Source organism: Heteronotia binoei, chromosome 14, assembly GCF_032191835.1.
Source record: "Heteronotia binoei isolate CCM8104 ecotype False Entrance Well chromosome 14, APGP_CSIRO_Hbin_v1, whole genome shotgun sequence".
Classification (NCBI taxonomy): domain Eukaryota; kingdom Metazoa; phylum Chordata; class Lepidosauria; order Squamata; family Gekkonidae; genus Heteronotia; species Heteronotia binoei.
In genome coordinates, this window is record NC_083236.1 from 63,755,361 (window position 1) to 63,778,425 (window position 23,065).

Below are 23,065 nucleotides of genomic sequence, written 5' to 3' on the forward strand. Positions count from 1 at the left end.
TGTATCTTTAGCCTCTGTTGCCCGTCTTGTCAATTCTCAGATGCTAAGCAGGGTGAGCTTGGGCTAGTATTTGGATGGGAGACCTCAAAGGAGGACCAGGAATACTTCTCCGCAGTGGTCGTTTTGTAGAAAAATAGGTGGTGGAACTCATTAGCATAGCTCATTAGCATATGCTGCCCCCCCCCACCAGCCGAAAGCAACCTGACACAAGAAAAGGAGAGCCCTGGTCAAGTGAGGCCTGCTTGGGCTGGCTACAGATGCAGACAGCCCAAGCAGGCCTCGCTCACCTGGGGCTCTCCTGGGCGCCGCCCCCCCACAGTCAAAAGGCCAGCAAACCACCCCCCACTCAAAATCAGTTTGGTGTAGTGGTTAAGTGTGCAGACTCTTATCTGGGAGAACTGGGTTTGATTCCCCACTCCTCCACTTGCACCTGCTGGAATGGCCTTGGGTCAGCCATAGCTCTGGCAGAGGTTGTCCTTGAAAGGGTGGCTGAAAGAGCCAGTTTGGAGTAGTGGTTAAGTGTGTGGACTCTTATCTGGGAGAACCGGGTTTGATTCCCCACTCCTCCACTTGCAGCTGCTGGAATGGCCTTGGGTCAGCCATAGCTCTGGCAGAGGTTGTCCTTGAAAGGGTGGCTGAAAGAGCCAGTTTGGTGTAGTGGTTAAGTGTGTGGACTCTTATCTGGGAGAACCGGGTTTGATTCCACACTCCTCCACTTGCAGCTGCTTGAATGGCCTTGGGTCAGCCATAGCTCTGGCAGAGGTTGTCCTTGAAAGGGCAGCTGCTGGGAGAGCCCTCTCGGCCCCACCCACCTCACAGGGTGTCTATGGTGGGGGAGGAAGATAAAGGAGATTGTGAGCCGCTCTGAGACTCTGAGTGGAGGGCGGGATATAAATCCAATATCATCATCATCTTCTTCAAAATGACATCAGAAGTGGAGAAAGGGTGGCGTGGGCTTCTCCAGGGGTTAATGAGGGCTGCATGGCAAAGCCCTTGGTGGCTGGCTGGCTGCCCGCTCTCCTAATCCAGGGATTGTTATGCAACTGCACCTGCTATTCAATGGACAAGGTAGGTAGGTGGGGAGGAGGAGGGGGGCATCAGAAAGGTTCAGGAGCTGTGCTCCTGTGAGCTCCTGCTGAAGCCAAGGCCTGCCTCTCAGCATCTCTTGCCTTCAAAACCCTACTGGGTCACCATAAAACTGTTGCTTCCACCACCTAAGGATAGAAGCAGTATTTAAAAACTCTTACCAGTTACATGGGTTTTTTTGTTCTTCCCTGCCTGGCTGATGCCATATCCCCCATGGATTTTTCCCTGTTGCAGAGCCAAAGAGGTTTCTCTCCTCAAGAATCCCCCAGGCATAGTTTCCAGGCTGCCAAGGAAGTGGCTTTGGCAGTTTTGTTCAAAGGCTGAGAGAGGGAAAGAGATCAGGGCTCATCTGCTGAATCAATATCAGCTCTGACAGACCTGAGGCAGAGGGGTTGGGGGAAATCCAATAGAGGCAATGCTGGGTTCACTGCAGCCGAGAAAAGGAAACAGAGGCCAGCCAAAAAAGGGGATGTTGTCCCTTGATTAACTTTGCGGTGCTTTCTGAGAGCTGTTAAGTTGGGAAAGACAGAGATGCACAATGACAACCCGTCTGGTAGGATTGAACAGGATAGCATGCTTTGTTCACCTGGAATGAATCGACGTGTGGAATTCACTGCCGCAGGAGGTGGCGGCAGCTAGAAGCATAGCCAGCTTCAAGAGGGGATTGGATGAAAATATGGAGCAGAGGCCCATCCGTGGCTATTAGCCACAGCATACTGTTGGAACTATCTGGGGCAGTGATGCTCTGTATTCTTGGTGCTTGGCCAGGGGGGCAAAGTGGAAGGGCTTCTAGCCCCAATTGTGAACCTCCTGATGGCACTTGGGTTTTTTGGCCACTGTAAGCCACAGAGTGTTGGACTGGATGGGCCGCTGGCCTGATCCAACATGGCTTCTCTTATGTTCTTTTGTGACACAGAGTGTTGCACTGGATGGGCCATTGGCCTGATCCAACATGGCTTCTCTTATGTTCTTTTGTGACACAGAGTGTTGCACTGGATGGGCCACTGGCCTGACCCAACATGGCTTTTCTTATGTTCTTTTGTGACACAGAGTGTTGCACTGGATGGGCCATTGGCCTGATTCAACATGGCTTCTCTTATGTTCTTCTGTAACACAGAGTGTTGGACTGCATGGGCCATTGGCCTGATCCAACATGGCTTCTCTTATGTTCTTTTGTGACACAGAGTGTTGGACTGGATGGGCCACTGGCCTGACCCAACATGGCTTCTCTTATGTTCTTCTGTGACACAGAGTGTTGCACTGGATGGGCCATTGGCCTGACCCGACATGGCTTCTCTTATGTTCTTCTGTGACACAGAGTGTTGGACTGGATGGGCCACTGGCCTGACCCAACATGGCTTCTCTTATGTTCTTCTGTGACACAGAGTGTTGGACTGGATGAGCCATTGGCCTGATCCAACATGGCTTCTCTTATGTTCTTCTGTGACACGGAGTGTTGGACTGGATGGGCCACTGGCCTGACCCAACATGGACCCCAGTGTTGGACTGGATGAGCCATTGGCCTGATCCAACATGGCTTCTCTTATGTTCTTCTGTGACACGGAGTGTTGGACTGGATGGGCCATTGGCCTGATCCAACATGACTTCTCTTATGTTCTTATGTGACACAGAGTGTTGGACTGGATGGGCCATTGGCCTGATCCAACATGACTTCTCTTGACATCCTCCTGATGGCACTAGGGTTTTTTGGCCACTTTAAGCCACAGAGTGTTGGACTGGATGGGCCGCTGGCCTGATCCAACATGGCTTCTCTTATGTTCTTAAGAGGATATAACCAGGGCCTTTTTTGAGCAGGAATGCAGTTCTGGCTGGCTTGGTGTCAGGGGGTATGCAAATGAGTTCCTGCTAGGCTTTTTCTATAGGAAAAAACCCTGTGTGGAACAATGGTGATATCAGGGGGTGTGGCCTAATATCCAAATGTGTCCCTGCTGGGCATTTTCTGAAAAAAAAAAGCCCTGGATATAACCTATTTTGAGTCCCCATTTTTGAGAATGTCATGGAATAAATGAAGCAATTAAAATGTATATAAATAGATACGGATTCACCTTGATCCATTTGTCCCTTTAGATGCTGTTCCCTTCCCCCCCTGCCCCAACAGCCGCGCTGGGCCTTGTGAATAAATTATAGAGACATTTGCTCCAATTGCCATAAACTCAAGAGCTCAGGGAAAACATGGTAGATTTTCCCCCATCAAGGTCTCTAGAGTGATGCATGCATAGAAATGCATGATTAAAGGGGATGATAGGACGGAGAGGAGCCGAGATGGGAAAGATTTCAGCATCTAAAATTAGGAACGGAGCTCCGCCATCGGTTGAGCATCAAATTGAAATCCATATCTCTTTGGAGCCTTCAGAAGTTTGAATTCCCCTTCAGTCTGCTCTCCTCTCCGCTTTCATCTTGAGCTTTCTGATATGCCACCTGTCTGGTCCTATCTCGAGCTGAACTCAGACACACAATTCCATCAAATGCTTGCCTCGTGGGCTGCTGGCTTTCTCAGAATCGAGAGAATCCTGCTGAAGAGGATACACAGAAAGAGTCTGTGTTGCATTCGTGTAATGGCCAGCAACCTTAAGAACATAAGAGAAGCCATGTAGGATCAGGTCAGTGGCCCATCCAGTCCAACACTCTGTGTCAGAGAAGAACATAAGAGAAGCCATGTTGGATCAGGCCAATGGCCCATCCAGTCCAACACTCTGTGTCACAGAAGAACATAAGAGAAGCCATGCTGGATCAGGCCAATGGCTCATCCAGTCCAACACTCTGTGTCACAGAAGAACATAAGAGAATTCCTGTTGGGTCAGACCAATGGCCCATCCAGTCCAACACTCTGTGTCACATAAGAGAAATCATGTTGGATCAGGCCAGTGGCCCATCCAGTCCAACACTGTGTCACATAAGAACATAAGAGAAGCCATGCTGGATCAGGCCAGTGGGCCCTCCCATCCAACACTCTGAGTCACATAAGAACATAAGAGAAGCCATGCTGGATCAGGCCAGTGGGCCCTCCCATCCAACACTCTGTGTCACATAAGAACATAAGAGAAGCCATGCTGGATCAGGCCAGTGGGCCCTCCCATCCAACACTCTGTGTCACATAAGAACATAAGAGAAGCCATGCTGGATCAGGCCAGTGGCCCCTCCCGTCCAACACACTGTCACATAACATAAGAGAAGCCATGCTGGATCAGGCCAGTGACCCATCCCGTCCAACACACTATGTCACACAGTGGCCACAAAAATCAAGTGCCATCAGGAGGTCCATCAATAGGGCCAGAACACTAGAAACCCTCCCACTGTGCCCCCGGGCCCCCAGGCACCAAGAACGCAGAGCATCACTACCCCAGACAGAGAGTTCCAACAATACTCTGTGGCTAATAGCCACAGATGGACCTCTGCTCCATATACTTATCCAATCCCCTTTTGAAGCTGGCTATGCTTGTAACCGCCACCACCTCCTTTGGCAGTGAATTCCATGTGTTAATCACCCTTTGGGTGAAGAAGTACTTCCTTTTATCCATTTTAATCTGACTGCTCAGCAATTTCATCGAATGCCCACGAGTTCTTGCATTGTGAGAAAGGGAGAAAAGGACTTCTTTCTCTACTTTCTCCATCTCATGCATTATTTTGTAAACCTCTGTCATGTCACCCCTCAGTCGATGTTTCTCCACGCTGAACAGCCCCAAACGTTTTAACCTTTCTTCATATGGAAAGTATTCCAAACCTTTAATAATTATAGTTGCCCTTTTCTGGACTTTTTCCAATGCTATTCTTATTATTTATTTATTTATAGTATATTTGTATCCCGCCCTCCCCTGATGGGCTCAGGGTGGCTAACATCAATTGAAACAACATAAAATGACATTATTACAATCAAATCACAACGAGTTATTAAAACGTCTCAAACGTATACAATTTCAATCCCTCGACAGCGTTACGGTGACTTCTTCATTAGCGCTGTTTACGGTGATGTGATTGGATGTCATTGAGCACCTCGCATTTCCGTTTGGGTTGGATTAAGAGATTCATGCTGTGTGTGTGTGGGGGGGGGGAATACTGGACGCCTCCATTAGTTGCTAAACGCCTGTTTAAACAGTTCTGTCTTGCAGGCCCTGCGGAATTGTGGCAAGTCCCGCAGGGCCCTGATGTTTTCAGGGAGAGCATTCCAGAGGTTAGGGGCTGCCACCGAGAAGGCTGTCGCCCTGGTGGTGAACAGCCAAGCATCCTTCGGCCTGGGGATCATGAAGAGGTTTTGTGAGCTTGATCGTAGTGCTCTCTGAGGCTCCTGTGGGGAAAGGCGGTCCTGGAGATAGGCAGGTCCCAGGCCATATGGGGCTTTAAAGCCTGGAGAGGTGGCGGCTGAGTAGGGTTGCCAAGTCCAACTCCAGAAATATCTGGGGACTTTGGGGGTGGAGCCAGGAGACACTGGGGTGGAGCTAGGGGGAGGGGGGGAAACGGCACCGGGGAGCGTGGCGAGCCGCCCCGTCTCGGAGCGGGCGACGCCGCTGCGCAGCTGCCGCCTCTTCTCTGCTCACCGTGGCTGCTCCTCCAAGATGGGCTCAGGCTGGGCCCATCTCGAAGGAGCAGCTGCAGTGGAATCGGAGGGGGGGGTGGAGGTGGGCCGGGGGCGTGGTGAGCCGCGAGTCCGGGTCCTAGAAGGGCCCGGATTCGCGGCTTGCCATGCTCCTGGCCTGCCTCCGCCCTCCCCTTCTCTGGTTTTGCCTCGGAGGCGGAGCTAGGGTGGCCAGACCGTCCCGGTCTCCCGGGACTTTCCCGGATCTGGCCCCCAATTCCCGGCTCCCGGGCTGGGTATACCGGGACCATTTTGAGGTCCCGGTTTAGCCAGCCAGAGAGCCGGGGGCAGCGCGCGCGGGCGGGGAAGGCGGCGAGTGAGGGAGGGAGCGACCCTGCGCGTGCGCAGATCGCCCTGCGCACGCGCAGGGACGCTCCCTCCCTCACTCCCCGCCTTCCCCGCCCGTGCACGAGGGCGTCGGAAAGGCCCGCGCTGGTCGCTGGAGGGCCTCCAGCGACCACCGCGGGCCTTTCCGAGGCTTCCCGGGCCTCTTCCACCCCCCCCCCCGTGCTCCTCCGCCCGGGAGGGCGTCGGAAAGGCCCGCGGTGGTCGCTGGAGGCCCTCCAGCGACCACCGCGGGCCTTTCCGACGCTTCCCGGGCCTCTACACCCCCACCCCCCCGTTGTCCTCCGCCGGGGAGGGCGTCGGAAAGGCCCGCGGTGGTCGCTGGAGGCCCTCCAGCGACCACCGCGGGCCTTTCCGAGGCTTCCCGGGCCTCTTCCACCCCCCCGTGCTCCTCCGCCCGGGAGGGCGTCGGAAAGGTCCGCGCTGGTCGCTGGAGGGCCTCCAGCGAACACCGCGGGCCTTTCCGAGGCTTCCCGGGCCTCTTCCACCCCCCCCCATGCTCCTCCGCCCGGGAGGGCGTCGGAAAGGTCCGCGCTGGTCGCTGGAGGGCCTCCAGCGACCACCGCGGGCCTTTCCGAGGCTTCCCGGGCCTCTTCCACCCCCCCCCCCCGTGCTCCTCCGCCCGGGAGGGCGTCGGAAAGGCCCGCGGTGGTCGCTGGAGGGCCTCCAGCGACCACCGCGGGCCTTTCCGAGGCTTCCCCGGCCTCTTCCACCCCCCCCCGTGCTCCTCCGCCCGGGAGGGCGTCGGAAAGGCCCGCGGTGGTCGCTGGAGGGCCTCCAGCGACCACCGCGGGCCTTTCCGAGGCTTCCTGGGCCTCTTCCACCCCCCCGTGCTCCTCCGCCCGGGAGGGCGTCGGAAAGGCCCGCGGTGGTCGCTGGAGGCCCTCCAGCGACCACCGCGGGCCTTTCCGAGGCTTCCCCGGCCTCTACCCCCCCCCCCCGGTGCTGGCGGAGGCCCGGGAGGGCGTCGGAAAGGCCTCGCCGCCGCCGCTGGACTCGCCGCCGCCGTAGGTAAGGGGGCCGAAAGCGGGGGGGGGGCTGGCGGGAGGGGGTGGCCTGCCTTCCTTCCTTCCTTCCTTCCTTCCTTCCTTCCTTCCTTCCTTCCTTCCCTCCTTCCCTCCCTCCCTCCTCCCTTCCTTCCTTCCTTCCTTCCTTCCTTCCTTCCTTCCTTCCTTCCTTCCTTCCTTCCTTCCTTCCTCCCTTCCCTCCCTCCCTCCCTTCCTTCCTTCCTTCCTTCCTTCCTTCCTTCCTTCCTTCCTTCCTTCCTTCCTTCCCTCCCTCCATGCTTCCTTTCTTCCCTTCTTCTCTCCCTCCCTTTCTCCCTTCCTTCCTTCCCTCCCTCCCTCCTTATGTTCTTATGTGACACAGAGTGTTGGACTGGATGGGCCACTGGCCTGATCCAACAGGGCTTCTCTTATGTTCTTATGTGACGCAGAGTGTTGGACTGGATGGGCCACTGGCCTGATCCAACAGGGCTTCTCTTATGTTGTTATGTGACGCAGAGTGTTGGACTGGATGGGCCACTGGCCTGATCCAACAGGGCTTCTCTTATGTTCTTATGTGACGCAGAGTGTTGGACTGGATGGGCCACTGGCCTGATCCAACAGGGCTTCTCTTATGTTCTTATGTGACACAGAGTGTTGGACTGGATGGGCCACTGGCCTGATCCAACAGGGCTTCTCTTATGTTCTTATGTGACGCAGAGTGTTGGACTGGATGGGCCACTGGCCTGATCCAACAGGGCTTCTCTTATGTTCTTCTGTGACACAGAGTGTTGGACTGGATGGGCCACTGGCCTGATCCAACAGGGCTTCTCTTATGTTCTTATGTGACGCAGAGTGTTGGACTGGATGGGCCACTGGCCTGATCCAACAGGGCTTCTCTTATGTGACAATACTGACTTTGGTGGACCCAAGCACTGATTCAGTGTAAGGGAGCTTTGTGTTTGTGATTGGAGTAGACAATACTGACTTTGGTGGACCCAAGCACTGATTCAGTGTAAGGGAGCTTTGTGTTTGTGTCTTCTAGTGCAATTTTGTTCTCAGATCCTGTATTTACTTCATCAGTATATGGGATAAGGCACTTTCTCAACTGTGCTGCATAATGCAGCCTATTTATTTTGTCCTGTTGGCTCTGTTGGCTCTATCTGCGCCACCTTCATCACTTTCGGGGTGAAGCAGCCTGTCGGTCACTTCCAGGTTCCTGTCCTGCATCTCGACCGGTGTTATTAGTGACAGGCTGCTTCGGCGTGCCGCTGCGCCGGCCCCCTGGGTCCCACAACGATGGGACCGATGCCACAGGGACGGGCTCGAAACACTCTATAACCCCTCAAAAGAACAGCAGTCTAGCTCGCTTCCCCCGAGCCCTGCCGCCATAAGCCTCAAGGGGGCTCATTTTGCGGCATCTCCCGGCGGGAGGGTGGCACCCGCACGGGACACATATCAAATGAAAGAGGGGGCGCAGGGCTATCAGAAACAGTCAGCGGAGGGAGTCGGGAGACCACCCCACTGGGGGATCCACACCCCGAAAGTGATGAAGGTGGCGCAGATAGAGCCAACAGAGCAAACAGGACAAAATAAATAGGCTGCATTATGCAGCACAGTTGAGAAAGTGCCTTATCCCATATACTGATGAAGTATATACAGGATTTGAGAACAAAATTGTTTCCGGCGGTGATATTTGGGGGATTTTTGGGGACGTCACAGGAAGTGCTGTGAAGTCACTTCCTGTTTCCGGCAGGTGACGCGGGGGAAATGATGTCACAGGAAGTGATGCCACTTCCTGTTTCCGGTGGTGGCATGACATCACCGGAAGTGACGTCACCGGAAGTGACGTCACTTCCTGTTTCCGGCGGCACCCCCCCCCCCCAGTGTCCCTGGCTGGCCTTCAGACATTATGGTCACCCTAGGCGGAGCGGGCGATGCCGCTGCGCAGCTGCCGCCTCTTCTCCGCTCGCCGTGGCTGCTCCTCCGAGATGGGCTCAGCCTGGGCCCATCTCGGAGGAGCAGCTGCGGTGGGTGGGGAGGGGGTGGCAGCGGCGCGGCGGCGTCACCCGCTCCGGGATGGGGCGGCTCGCCATTCTCCTTGGCGCCGTTTCCCCCCTCCCCCTGCTTCCGTTTTTTTTGGGGAGCGGGGGAAGAGGCAGGAAATCCTGGGGTCCTCCGCCAGGGTGGGAGGGTTGGGAAGCCTACGGCTGAGAGGTGATAAGCCCTAGGTGGCGCCATCTACTTCTTAGGGTTGTCAATCCCCATGTGGGGGCAGGGGATTCCCCAGTTTGGAGGCCCTCCCCCTGCTTCAGTCATCAGAAAGCGGGGAAGAGGGGAGGGAAATGTCTGCAGGGCACTCCATTATTCCCTATGGAGACCAATTCCCATAGGGTATAATAGAGAATTGTTCTGAGGGTATCTTGGGCTCTGGGAGGGGGCTGTTTTTTGAGGTAGGGGCACCAAATTTTCAGCAAAGCACCCTGTACCTCTCCCCAAAACAGCTTTCAAGTTTCAAAAAGGTTGGACCAGGGGGTCCAATTCCATGAGACCCTAAAGAAGGTGCCCCTATCCTACATTATTTCCAATGAAGGGAAGGCATTCAAAAAGCGTGCAGTCCCTTTCAATGTGATGGCCAGAACTCCCTTTGGAATTCCGTTGTGCTTGTCACAACCTTGCTCCTGGCTCCACCCCCAAAGTCTCCAGATATTTCTTGAATGGGACTTGGCAACCCTACTGCTTCTGGGTGCCAGAAAACATATTGACAGGTGTGGTGGTGTGTTGGAGACTCCTAATCTAGGTCAAAGAAACTTCCATGGAAAGAAAAATATCGACAACACAAAAACCTCTTGGGCTTTCCCACAGTTAATGATGGTGGCAGTCTCTCTCCTTCCCCCTGCATGTGTATGTGTATTAACACATCACACAAACCCATCCATTGTGGCATTCTTTCACGTGCTAAATAATAAGGGACAGTCAGCAGAAACTGAAATGTAACTCTAGCTGTTCCCGTATTGAGGAATTGTCTGTGTGGGAATTTAAAATATGTCAAGGCTCCGCTCGAAACGATAATAAGGTGAACAAAATGTGGCGTGCTCAGGCCCCCGGAAATGCATTTGTCTTTTGAACGACTCCCAGCAGGTGCATGTGAAAAGTTTACCACCCCTATTATGATTTGCAAGGAGGGGAAGGAAATCTGAAGGCAACACCCCTGCCCAAGATTCTGGGACGCCACGGCCTGGTCTCTTCTCTAGCCTGTGACCCTCCATCCGGCCCTGCGACATTTCGGTTACTGCGCTAATGACTCACCTGCTGAAGTTATTGACTGATGGACCCCCCCCCCACCCCCCAAGGCCTCATGTAATGAGCTTGTACGCTTTAATTGTTTTAATATGGATCTGTGGTTCTTCCCCCCCTCCTCTCATTTCCTAGACTTATTAAGCCTGTAGTTGCAACAAATTTGTTAAGTGACTGCAGAACGCCGAATGACAAGCCAAGTCCCCATGTTGCAGTGGCAGAATGGGCCTAAAAATATTGGTTGCCGGGAGACATAAGGAGCCCACCCACAACTATAAGGCTATCATTTAATTTTTGTCAGAAATAAACAAAATTTATATAGATATAGATAGATATATATATGTATGTATGTGTATATAGATATATATATGTATGTATGTGTATATGTATATATGTATGTGTGTGTGTTTGTGTGTGTGTGTGTATGTATATATATGTGTGTGTGTGTATTAGTAATTACAGTGTACTATATTACATAAAGAGCCCCGTGGCGCAGAGTGGTAAAGCTGCAGTACTGCAGTCTGAGCTCCCTGCTCACGACCTGAGTTCGATCCCGAAGGAAGCTGGGTTCAGGTAATCGGCTCCAGGTTGACTCAGCCTTCCATCCTAACGATGTTGGTAAAATGACGACTCAGCTTGCTGGGGGTAAAGTGTAGATGACTGGGGAAGGCAATGGCAAACCACCCCGTAAAAAGTCTGTCATGAAAACGTTGTGATGCGACGTCACCCCAGAGTCGGAAGCGGCTGGTGCTTGCACAGGGGACTACCTTTACCTTTATATTGTGCATATTACTGGCAATATACAGAAGATACTAGATGTCAATACAGATTGCATTTTCTCTAGGGGAACTGATCTCTGCCAGCTGGAGATCAGTTGTAAAAGCGGGAGAACCCCAAGCCCCACCTGGAGACTGGTAACCCTAAATACAAAGTAAATTTTAGTTGCATTACAGTAAGGATACTGAAACTTGCATTATATTTTCGACCTACGAAAAGATCATAAATATTTTTAACATATTGCCTAATGTTTAAAAGGGCCCACTTCATCAGGGGCCCACCTGCCATTGCACAAGCAGACACCCTGGCCAGCCCGCCACTGCCATGTTGTAGATAAAAGTGGAAGGAAATAGATCAAGCAAAAATACGACTTCTCATTCTCGAGCTGCCGAAGTGAATCACAGGCTGGCATAGAAGACTCCTTTTCTCCCCGGAGAAAAACAAAATCACGAATATTGCTTACCTTTGCTAATCAGATCATTTTATGGCTGACTGTAGAACTATCGCTCCTTATTAAGCCTTCCCGCTGTTCTGATTTGTAAGGACCATAGGGTTGCCAGCCTCCTGGTGAGGCCTGGAGATCTCCTGCTTTTACAACTGCTGCTCAGCTGGCAGAGATCAGCTCCCCTGGAGAAAATAGTAAATACAACTGGAACCGGTGTGAAGATAAACAATCCGAGATAACCACCAGAAGCAATGAAACTTTCACACAAAGCGTGCAAATATGCGTCTTTAGTGAGATTAAGCAAAAACAGAACTAAGGAACATTGAACATTCTTGAAATTTTTCCCACAAAGTCTCTCAACAGTCACAAAGAATGAAAGCCTCTTCAAATAGGACTTAGTGAAGACGTGGGTGAAGTCTTTAATTTCTTAGTGTTCCACTTGTGATGGTGTGGAGAGAATAAGGAACCACTTTTGAAAGGACTCCTCACGGTTTCAATAGTTAGTTCTTCCTCAGCCTCTTTCTCCCAACGTTACATGGAGCCACAGCTCCCCCTCTTTACAACATGGATCCACACATGCTCTAATTTGCTGTTGCCGGTTCATAGAGTAGACTCTATGGCATTGTATCATGCTGAGGCCTAGGATTGCCAAGTGCTTTTATGGTGCAATGACATCACTCACAAGTGATGTCATCATGCTGGCAAGTCCCGTGCCGGCTGCTCTAGGAGCTTCCAGGAAAACTCTATGGTTTTCCCGGACGCTTTAGCAATTTTGGAGGAAAACTCTATGGTACAATGGTGATGTCAAAGGTGTGACCTAATATGCAAATGAGTTCCTGCTGGGCTGCTTCTCGGGGGGGTCCTGTGCGAAACAATGGCAATGTCAGGGGTGTGGCCTAACATGCAAATGAGTTCCTGCTGGGCTTTTTCTACCAAAAAAGCCCTGAGCAACTGACAGTTATGGAGTGTTAGGTCTAATTCAGCAAAGGGTATGATCCAGTCAAAGTGAAGCACTTAAAATTCTTATTGATTTAAGCTTGACTTCTATATCCCTTGCATGGAAATCAATGGGATTTTCAATATTTCATACTGGCTGCCTCATGTCCAATACAGCTTATTTTTTTTCCCTCCTTCCCAGCGTACTGGGGGTTTACTTAAGTAATTCAGCCCAGTGTTCAATATATATCTTTCCAAATAATCTCTTTCTTTATTTTGTTTGACTTACAAGGTAACATGATTTGCAAGGACTTAGTAATTTCTTCAAAGTTAAAATAAAATAAGATGTGTTTTGCGAGATCAGATTAATATTGCATTAGATCCAACTGTGCCAACTCTGGTATTTTTTCCACTTTCTCTTTTCGCAGCAAATTAGAAAGTACAGGGTGGGTATTTTTTCCCCCGTCTCTGGTTTTTTGCTCATTTCATTTTACAACGTGCGCGAAAAGTACCCCTGGGCCCAGCCGATTTTATAAGAGGAGGTGACCTGCAGAAGTCAACAATGTAAATTGCAGCGAGCCCTTGGGATGGGACTCCCTGTAATTCATATAAATTAATGCTTTGCAAAATGTAAAGGAGTTAATGTCCCAGAACTAGTGGAGAGGAAGACTCATTTTCCTGTCTTTTTTTAAAAAAGCAGTAAAGAAACGGTAGCATCTCTGAGCAGGAACAGCAGGGAGGAAAAATTGGGGGTTAACAATCCATCCACATCAATTTCCCTGATCCAAAGATGCCCTTCCGAATGAGGAAGGTATATTCAGCTCATCAGGACTCGTTTACACCTCGCCCTAAAACACTGCATGAGAAAAGCCAGGGCTTCTTTTTTGTTGTTGCTGTTGCAAGAGCTGTTTTGCATATTAGGCCACACACCCCTTATGTAGCCAACCCTCTAAGAGTTTACAGGGCTCTTAGTTCAGGCCTACTGTAAGCTCCAGGAGGACTGACTACATCAGGGGTGTGTGGCCTAATATGCAAAGGAGCTCCTGCTAGAATTCCACCCCTGGGCCACACTCCCCTGATGTAGCCAATCCTCCAAGAACTTACCTGGCTCTTCTTACAGGGCCTGCTGTAAGCTCCAGGAGGATTGGCTACATCAGGGGTGTGTGGCCTAATATGCAAAGGAGGTCCTGCTACGAAAAAAAGCCCTGAGAAAAGCAATGCTTCATATGGCAAGGATGCAGTTCTACGGTAGAGTAACTGTTTGGCATGTAGAAGATCCTGGGTTCAGTCCTCAGCAATACGCCCTCAAAGCTGTGGAGTCTTGTGAGCAAAAATTCTACTTTCTGAGACAATGGCACATAGGGTTGTCAAGTCCAATTCAAGAAATATTTGGGGACTTTGGGGTGGAGCCAGGAGACTTTGGGGGTGGAGCCAGGAGACATTGGGGCGGAGCCAGGAACAAGGGTGTGACAAGCATAATTGAACTCCAAGGGAGTTCTGGTCATCACATTTAAAGGGACAGCACACCTTTTTAAATGTCTTTCTTCCATAGGAAATAATGAAGGATAGGGGCACCTTCTTTTGGGGCTCATAGAACTGGATCCCCTGGTCCAATCGTTTTGAAACTTGGAGGATATTTTGGGGAGAGGCACTAGATACTATACTGAAAGTTTGGTGCCTCTACCTAAAAAAATAGCTCCCCCAGAGCCCCCAAACCTCCAGATCAATTCCCTATTATACCTTATGAGAAATATTTCACATAGGGAATAATGACGTTTCCCTCTCCTCCACACACACCCCTTCTCGCAAATCTGATGTAGGAGATTGGCTCTCTACTCACCAGCCAGCTTCTTCACAGTAACAAAGACACAGACACAGAAAGTTGAAGCCTTTCACCACCTCCGGAGGTGCAAAGGCACATGGTCCTTTGGGGCGGGGCAGGAAGCAGCCTGGGAAAGCTCCAGCTGCTGCAATGGAGCTGGGTGGGAAGGGGAGGGGCAAGGAGAAGCTGCTGCGATCGGAGGTGAGAAGGGAAGGGAAGGGAGGAGGAGAACCATCAGGGATCGGTGGGAAGGGGAGAGGAGCAGCTGCTGGGTTCTAGGCTGCGTGGGAAGGGCTGCCATTCCCCCCGCTTTCTGGATTTTTGCCAAGCGGGGGGAGGAGGCTCCAAATTGGGGGTCCCCCGCCCAGGCAGGGGATTTGGGAAGCCTACTGGCACAAGAGTTGTGAGCTACTGCATCAATGAGTTTGCTCTCTGAGGCCATTTTTCCTGAGTGAAGACAAAAATGTGTGAACCAGAGGCGAAAAAAACTAGGGTTGTCAAGTCCCCCCGCAGCCTCCGGAGGGGGAGTTTTTTTGCATGCGCTTTGCGCACATGGCGCTATGATGTCATCCCCAAATGCCGTCATCATGCCGGCAACATTGCACACCAGCCGCTCTAGGCGTTTCTGGGAAAAACTCTATGGTTTTCCTGGACGCTCTAGCAATTGGGGATGGGAAACCTCTAAGGTACTATTGTACCATAGAGTTTTCCCTCCCCAATTGCTAGAGTGTCTGAGAAAACCATAGAGTTTTTCTGGAAATGCCTAGAGCGTCCAGCGCACCATATTGCCGGCGCAATGGCACAGCAGGAGAACTCCCGCCCGGCCCGGGGGCTTAGCAGTCCTATAAAAAACTGTGAGCTAGCTTACACTAACTCAGCTTAGAGGGAACACTGGTCCTCAGTCTGTCCAGTAGAAAGAACCAGGGAGTAAGTGGTGTGACTTCTGCCTGAGACCCTGGAGAGCTGCTGCTTGTCTGAGTATGCAATACTGACTTTGATGAGCCCAGAGTCTAGTTCAGTAGACAGCAGTTTCACAGGAGTGGAATGCTAGCAGGAGCTCCTTTGCATATTAGGCCACATCCCCTGATGTAGCCAATCTTCCAAGAGCTTACAAGGCTCTTTTTTTGTAAGCTCTTGGAGGATTGGCTACATCAGGGGCATGTGGCCTAATAGGCAAAGGGACTCCTGCTAGAATCCCACCCCTGCAGCTTGATATGTGCTGGGAGGGGCTGTGACTCAGTGGCAGAGAACCTGCTAGGCGTGCAGAAGGTCCCAGGTTCAATCCCCAGCGTCTACAGGTAAAAGGACCAGGCGGTAGGTGATGGCAAACACCTGTGTCTGGGGCCACGAAAAGCCACTGCCAGTAGCCCTTGAGGGACCAAGGTTTTGAATCTATAGAGGGAAGCGTCATGTATGCGCAGAGATTTCTTCTGTTTGTCCAAGAGGTTGTGCTTCCTCTCACAAGCAATGCAATCACAATAAAATCAGTCTGTTACAGTACTTACTCTCAGGCCTTTTTTTGTAGCAGGAACTCCTTTGCCTATTAGGCCACACCCTTCTTAGGTAGCCAATCCTCCAGGAGCTTACAGGGCTTTTCTTACAGGACCTACTGTAAGCTCCAGGAGGATTGGCTACATCAGGTGTTATGTATTGAGACTGGACCTTGGCCTTAGGGTCAAGCAGGGACTTGGCTGAGTTTGAAGCTCCATAAAAAGAGCCACCTGGATTCTGGACGGAGGCCAATCAGGGGTCACTAGGCCAGCTGTGAACCTATAGTTGTGGGTGATGGGTTTGGGGGTTGGGTTATTTGCATGAACATATGAAGCTGAAGTCGTGACAGACTTCACATTTCTGGGATCCAAGATCACTGCAGATGGTGACTGCAGCCATGAAATTAAGACGTTTGCTCCTTGGGAGGGCAGCTATGGCGAACCTGGGCAGTATAATAAAAAGCAGAGACATCACCCTGTCGAGAAAAGTCCATATAGTCAAAGCCATGGTACTCCCAGTAGTAATGTATGGCTGTGAGAGCTGGACCATAACGAAGGGCGAGCGCAGAAGTATAGATGCTTTCGAGCTGTGGTGCTGGAGAAGACTCTTGAGAGTCCCTTGGACTGCAAGAAGAGCAAATCAGTCAGTCCTAAGGGAAATCAACCCTGACTGTTCCCTGGAAGGTCAGAGGCAGAAGCTGAAGCTCAGGTACTTTGGCCACCCACTGAGAAGGGAGCACTCCCTGGAGAAGACCCTGATGTTGGGGAAGACAGAAGGCAAAAGAAGAAGGAGACAGCAAAAGAGGAGATGGCTGGACAGCGTTACTGATGTAACAAACACGAATTTGAGCAGACTTCGGAGGATGGTGGAAGACAGGAAGGCCTGGCGTGACTTGGTCCATGGAGTCGCAAAGAGTCGGGCTCAACTGTGCAACTGAACAATGACAAATTTAGCTGCCTTCTACTGAATCAGACCCTGGGTCCATCATGTCAGTATTGTCTACACAGACTGGCACCTTCTCTCTAGGGTCTCAAGCTGAGGTTTTTCACACCTCTTTGCCTGGACCTTTTTAGTTGGAGATGCCGGGGATTGAACCTGGGACCTTCTGTTTACCAAGCAGATGCTCTACCACTGAGCCACTGTCCCTCCCCAATGTTCAGAGATTTGTACCACTGAACTGTGGCCCTTCTCCATGGCTCTCTAAGGTCTCAGGCAGAGGTCTTTCCCATCATCTCTTGCCTGAACCTTTGAACTGGAGATGCTGGGGATTGAACCTGGGACCTTCTGCATGCCAAGCTGCTGTTCTGCCACCGCTATGCATATAAGCAGGGTGGTAAAGCTTATATCCTCAAGTCCTAAGGTCTGCTCACAACCTGAGTTCGATCCCAGCGGAAGCTGGGTTCAGGTCACCAGCTCCAGGTTGACTCAGCCTTCCATCCTTCCAAGGTTGGTCAAATGAGTCCCCAGCTTGCTGGGGGGAAAGTGTAGATGACTGGGGGAGGCAATGACAAACCACCCCGTAAAAAGTCTGCCGTGAAAACGTTGTGAAAGCAATGTCACCAGAGAGTCTGGTGCTTGCACGGTGACTGGTGCTTGCACAGGGGACTACCTTTACCTTTTTAATTGGGGCCTTTGGCCTTGCAAGTCAGTCCAATGTCTGCCTTGCTATGCTGAATCACTGAATAAAGAGCTGAATTCACTATCTCCTGAGCATCCTCATGCTTCATCAATTTCATTGAGTGCCCACGAGCCCCAAGCATTTTAACCTTTCTTCGTAGGGAAAGTGTTCCTACCCTTGAATCATTCTAGTTGCCCTTTTCTGCACTTTTTCCAATGCTGTAATATCTTTTTTGGGTTGTGAGCAGAGAGTTCAGATCACAGTACTGCGGTACAGCTGCTTGACCACTCTTTGGAGAATATGACCATGGAACAGGGTGAGAGATTTGGGGAGGGACGGTGGCTCAGTGGTAGAGCATCTGCTTGGGAAGCAGAAGGTCCCAGGTTCAATCCCTGGCATCTCCAAAAAAGGGTCCAGGCAAATAGGTGTGAAAAACCTCAGCTTGAGACCCTGGAGAGCCGCTGCCAGTCTGAGAAGACAATACTGACTTTGATGGACCCAGGACCCTCTGATTCAGTAGAAGGCAGCTTCATATGTTCATATGTTCATATGCTTCGAACCCAGTGCATTATATCAGGGGTGTGTGGCCTAATATGCAATGGAGTTCCTGCTACAAAAAAAAAAGGCCTAGGATTAGGAATCTTTGGCATGCAACACTCCATGCAACACTCCACCACTCAATGGCAGCCAGTCTCTCGTGGCTGCTCAAACGTGACTTTCTTCAAAGTTCCTGCCAGCATCAGGTTTCCAGCAAACCTGTCGATTTCTTCCTCTCTCACGGTCTGCTTCAAGCTGTTCATTAAACTGTCGAGTCCTTAATACACTGATTCAAACCTGGGAGGGGAAAGGGTTGTAATTAAGAGGAGAGACTTTGGGCTTCCGCCCATGTTTGAGTCAACGCAGGCAAAGGACCTCTCTCTCTCCGCTCAGCGTCTTCCCGCTCATGCCTCTGACAAAAAGATCTCCTGCTCTGTTGGAAACACAGAAACAATGCTGCAACAACACACACACACCCCTCCATTTTTCCACTCAGGGGGGCCCTAATTGCTTTTCCTGATAGCTGCACTAAAACATCTGTTGCATTTTTATACGCCCCTCTTTTAACTTCTCCAAGGAAGTGTACACGGGATTCCCTGTTGCAGCAGGGGTGAGAAGTTTACCCTGAGCTTTTCTCTTGTTCATCAAAGGCCAAACCTTTCAGACAATCCCAGCTACAAATACAAGTTGATGGGGTGTGAACTGGCAGAGACTGACCAAGAGAGAGATCTTTGGGTCGTGGTAGATCTCACTGAAAATGTCAAGGCAGTGTGTGGTTGCAATAAAAAAGGCCAACGCCATGCTGGGAATTATTGGGAAGGGAAGTGAAAACAAATCAGCCAATATCATATGCCCCTGTATAAATCGATGGCGCGGTCTCATTTGGAGTACTGTGTACGATTCTGATCACCGCACCTCAAAAAGGATATTATAGCACTGGAAAAAGTTCAGAAAAGGGCAACTAGAACGATTAAAGGTTTGGAACACTTTCCCAATGAAGAAAGGTTAAAACGCTTGGGGCTCTTTAACTTGGAGAAACATCGACTGCGGGGTGACATGATAGAGGTTTACAAGATTATGCATGGGATGGAGAAGGTAGAGAAAGAAGTACTTTTCTCTCTTTCTCAAAATAGAAGAACTTGTGGGCATTCAATGAAATTGCTGAGCAGTCAGGTTAAAACGGATAGAAGGAAGTACTTCTTCACCCAAAAGATGATTAACATGTGGAATTCACTGTCATAGGAGGTGGTGGCAGCTACAAGCATAGCCAGCTTTGAGAGGTGATTGGATAAAAATATGGAGCAGAGGTCCATCAGTGGCTATTAGCCACTGTGTGTGTGTATTGGCCACTGTGTGACACAGAGTGTTGGACTGGATGGGCCATTGGCCTGATCCAACATGGCTTCTCTTATGTTCTTCTGTGACACAGAGTGTTGGACTGGATGGGCCATTGGCCTGATCCAACATGGCTTCTCTTATGTTCTTCTGTGACACAGAGTGTTGGACTGGATGGGCCATTGGCCTGATCCAGCATGGCTTCTCTTATGTTCTTCTGTGACACAGAGTGTTGGACTGGATGGGCCATTGGCCTGATCCAACATAGCTTCTCTTATGTTCTTATGACAGTTCCAGAGGGGCTGCAGGCAGCCGTGTTGGTCTGAAGCAGTGGAACAAATTATGAGTCCAGTGGCACATTTAAGACCAACAAAGTTTTACTCAAGGCATGAACTCTCAAGTGCACGTGAAAGCCCACACCTTGAATAAAAACTTTGCTGGTCTTAAAGTGCCGCTAGACTCAAAATTTGTTCTTTGGGACAGTCTGTTTGTGACAAGTGGAGAGCTGGTTTGATGTAGTGAAGGGGTAGGGAACATTGGCTCTCCAGATGTCTTTTTGCCTACAACTCCCATCAGCTCCAGCCATTGGCCATGCTGGTTGGGGCTGATGGGAGTTGTAGGCAAAAAAACATCTGGAGAGCCAACGTTCCAACCCCTGGTGTAGTGGTTATGTGAGCGGACTCTGATCTGGGAGAACCAGGGTTTGATTCCAGTTAGGGAATAACGGAGTGCCCAGCAGGAATTTCCCTCCCCCCTCCCATGCTTTCTGATGACCTTGAAGAAGGGAGAGGGCCTCCAAACCAGGGGGTCCCCTGCCCCCACCTGGGGATTGGCAACCCAAGGATCAATAGTAATTCTGGGAGATTCCTAACTGGCAGACACCATGGTTTCCCCGGGGGCCACGCAGGGGACTGCTGCAATAGGAAGATGGAATGAAGCAGTGTGGTCACTTTGAACATCAGTGTCTCTAGTGTGTCACTTTCAACACTCTAAAGCAGGGGTCCCATGGAGTAAAAGGACAGGTCCTCTTGTGGATCAAAAACTGGCTGAGTAATAGGAAGCAGAGAGTGAGTATAAATGGGCAGTCTTCGCAGTGGAGGACGGTAAGCAGTGGGGTGCCACAGGGCTCGGTATCGGTTCCCATGCTCTTTAACTTGTTTATAAATGATTTAGAGTTGGGAGTAAGCAGTGAAGTGGCCAAGTTTGCGGATGACACTAAATTCTTCAGGGTGGTGAGAACCAGAGAGGATTGTGAGGAACTCCAAAGGGATCTGTTGAGGCTGGTTGAGTGGGCGTCAACGTGGAAGATGCGGTTCAATGTGGCCAAGTGCAAAGTAATGCACATTGGGGCCAAGAATCCCAGCTACAAATACAAGTTGATGGGGTGTGAACTGGCAGAGACTGACCAAGAGAGAGATCTTGGGGTCGTGGTAGATAACTCACTGAAAATGTCAAGACAGTGTGCATCTGCAATAAAAAAGGCCAACGCCATGCTGGGAATTATTAGGAAGGGAATTGAAAACAAATCAGCCAGTATCATAATGCCCCTGTATAAATCGATGGTGCGGTCTCATTTGGAGTACTGTGTGCAGTTCTGGTCGCCGCACCTCAAAAAGGATATTATAGCATTGGAGAAAGTCCAGAGAAGGGCAACTAGAATGATTAAAGGGCTGGAGCACTTTCCCTATGAAGAAAGGTTGAAACGCTTGGGACTCTTTAGCTTGGAGAAACGTCGACTGTGGGGTGACATGATAGAGGTTTACAAGATAATGCATGGGATGGAGAAAGTAGAGAAAGAAGTACTTTTCTCCCTTTCTCACAATACAAGAACTCGTGGGCATTCGATGAAATTGCTGAGCAGACAGGTTAAAACAGATAAAAGGAAGTCCTTCTTCACCCAAAGGGTGATTAACATGTGGAATTCACTGCCACAGGAGGTGGTGGCGGCCACAAGTATAGCCACCTTCAAGAAGGGTTTAGATAAAAATATGGAGCAGAGGTCCATCAGTGGCTATTAGCCACAGTGTATGTGTGTATATAAAATTTTTTGCCACTGTGTGACACAGAGTGTTGGACTTGATGGGCCGTTGGCCTGATCCAACATGGCTTCTCTTATGTTCTTATGCCCCCAACCCCCCGGGCCGTGGACCAGTACCAGGCCGGGGCCTGTTAGCAACTGGGCCATGTTGTATAATTATTTCATTATATATTACAATGTAGTAATAATAATAACAAGAAGACGACGTTGGATTTATATCCTGCCCTCCACTCTGAATCTCAGAGTCTCAGAGCAGCTTACAATCTGCTTTACTTTTCTCCCCCAAGACAGACACCCTGTGAGGTGGGTGGGGCTGAGAGAGCTCTCCCAGAAGCCGCCTTTGCAAGGACAGCTCTGTGAGAGCTATGGTTGACCCAAGGCCATCCCAGCAGCTGCAAGTGGAGGAGTGGGGAATCAAACCCAGTTCTCCCAGATAAGAGTCCACACACTTAACCACTGCACCGAACTAATAGAAATAAAGTGTATAATTTTATCATCCCAAAACCACCACCCCCCACCATTCTCCGGTCCATGGGAAAATTATCTTCCACAAAACTGGTCCCTGGTACCAAAAAGGCTGGGGGGCTGCTGCTCTAAAGAACATCTACTGCTTGATGACAATAACTTGCTAAAGACGAATCCATGCAGAACTTGGGTTCAAGTCCAGGTTGGGAGAGTCCTGGAAGTTTGGGTTGAAGCCAGGAAAGGACAGGGTTTGGGGAAGGGAGAAAGTTTTGCCCTCATTTCCTAAATTTAACCTTCTTTTCCTGAATTTTCAGGTTTGGGTATCTGTTTGCAAATCATCACAGCACCGACGAGACTTGAATTCCAAGCCGAAGTCATCCATTATAATTGTTTTAAAAGCGCAAGCATTGATTTTTCTCTGCAATTAAGCACAAAACAGTCCTCCAAGCATTCTCTTCCTTCTGTAAAACATTTTTCTTACGCGATCTTGCTTTCTTCCTTGCCATCCCAGCCGCCCACCCACCCCCGCACTCGGTCAAAGGTGACCGTGAGACAAGCCGGAGTCTGTTTTTGGCCCAACCAAACACCTCCGATTTCACACAGCCACAGATGTTTTTGCTGGACTTGTGAAACCAATCTCCCAACCTGTCAGAGGTCAGATAGCTTGGATTTGTTATAAAAGAAGAAGAAAAACAGAGGGGGGGGGGGGGGACAAACTTGCCGTCTTACTTCCTTTGACTCCCCCCCCCCACACACACACACACCTATGTGTGGGTTTTTGCACGTTTGCTTTGACTACAGTATCTCTTACCTTTCTAATCCACCTTCCGCATTACAGTATGAACATACGAAGCTGCCTTATACTGAATCAGACCCTGGGTCCATCAAAGTCAGTATTGTCTACTCAGACTGGCAGCAGCTCTCCAGGGTCTCAAGCTGAGGTTTTTCACGCCTATTTGCCTGGACCCTTTTTAGTTGGAGATGCCGGGGGTTGAACCTGGGACCTTCTGCTTACCAAGCAGATGCTCTACCACTGAGCCACCGTCCCTCCCCAAAGTTCTAGGTCTTGAACGTATGAATCTGCCTTATACTGACTCAGACCCTCAGCATCAAAGTATTGTCTACTCAGACTGGCAGCGGCTCTCCAGGGTCTCAAGCGGAGGTTTTTCACACCTACTTGCCTGGACCCTTTTTAGTTGGAGATGCCGGAGATTGAACCTGGGACCTTCTGCTTACCAAGCAGATGCTCTACCACTGAGCCACCGTCCCTCCCCTTAGACATAAGAACATATGAAGCTG